Source organism: Lissotriton helveticus, chromosome 7 (assembly GCF_964261635.1).
Source record: "Lissotriton helveticus chromosome 7, aLisHel1.1, whole genome shotgun sequence".
Taxonomy (NCBI): domain Eukaryota; kingdom Metazoa; phylum Chordata; class Amphibia; order Caudata; family Salamandridae; genus Lissotriton; species Lissotriton helveticus.
This window is the reverse complement of record NC_136068.1, coordinates 1751114440-1751115675: the sequence shown is the minus strand read 5'-3', so window position 1 is coordinate 1751115675 and position 1236 is coordinate 1751114440. Positions and strand designations below refer to the sequence as shown.

Here is a 1236-nt window from a genome sequence, read left to right as displayed (position 1 = left end):
TGATTCATTATGTGCACATAAATCTAAACACACAGAAATAATGACTTTTGCCCCACATATTTCTTTTTTTCTGTAGATTCTACTACTGAAAACTGCACTACTAATGAACTAAGGACATCAGTACTATTTCTCCAATACATTTTACTACGTAAGTATTATGCAACTGAAATAAATGTGGAAAAACAATACTAACATTTAGAACTGTTCTAATTATGTTCTATTATATATTGTTTATTTACAGAGCAAACACAACGAATAGATATACAGACATAATACAGAACTCCACATTCTGAATAATACAGATAATAATCACAAAGTAAGTATATTAAAGAACATAATTACCAGATAATCTATTAAAAAACATACCAACATGGTGATTATTCTAATACATATGCTCCTTTTTTATTTAAGATAACACTACAAACTACTCTCCAGAAGCTGAAGAAACAACTATACTGGCAAAGACCAACCTAAAAAAATATGTAGGTATCTTCACAATGTGAATCATGAAGATACACTTTTGTAGTAGAAATGAGCTCTAACATTGCAAATGTACCGAAACATTAATTAATAATATACTACTTTCATGTTTTTCATAACAGCTACAACAACATCACAAACAATTATCCCCAACTAAAGAAGCAAGCAGCTCCTAATTTTGCTGTAAATTCAAAAACACGTAAGTATAACCATTCCTACTTATCACTAACATAGATTATTTATCACATTTAATTTGACATTAACTATTATATATACATTTTATAGATATACAAAGTACAAAATGACCGAAGGAGCCGAATTTGTGACCAGCCAGAAAGGAAAACTATTACTATGCTACATGGGTTACACTTATACACAAGAAAAGAAATATGGCATGCAAGTTAATTGGAAATGTTGTAAATATTATTCTAACAAGTGCTATGGCAGAGCAACAACTAAAGAAGCTACAGTACTGTATACTAGGGAACACAATCATCCACCTAATGTTACTGAAATAGAAGTTAGAACAGCTTTGGAAAATATAAAAGAAGCTAGTACAGGTTCCCAAAAGCAAACAAATGTCATTTTAAAAGAAGCCATTCCTAAAATCCCCAAAACTGCCACAACTCAAATGCCAAATATCCTCTCCTTAAAAAGAACTATAGCACGAACTAAAAAAGCTACTACTTCTACAACACCATCTCCCAGAACATATCAGGATATAAATTTAACTGCTAACCAAATAATAACTTTAAA

General features: G+C 30.3%; 1 long non-coding RNA gene across 1 annotated transcript; it reads left to right on the top strand.

The window, feature by feature from the left end:
- The first annotated feature begins 435 nt into the window (after positions 1–435).
- Positions 436–865, top strand: LOC144767671 (uncharacterized). Its single transcript, XR_013598305.1, has 3 exons — positions 436–482; positions 603–679; positions 766–865. It is a non-coding gene; the product is annotated as an uncharacterized LOC144767671 (long non-coding RNA).
- The last annotated feature ends 371 nt before the right edge of the window (positions 866–1236 follow it).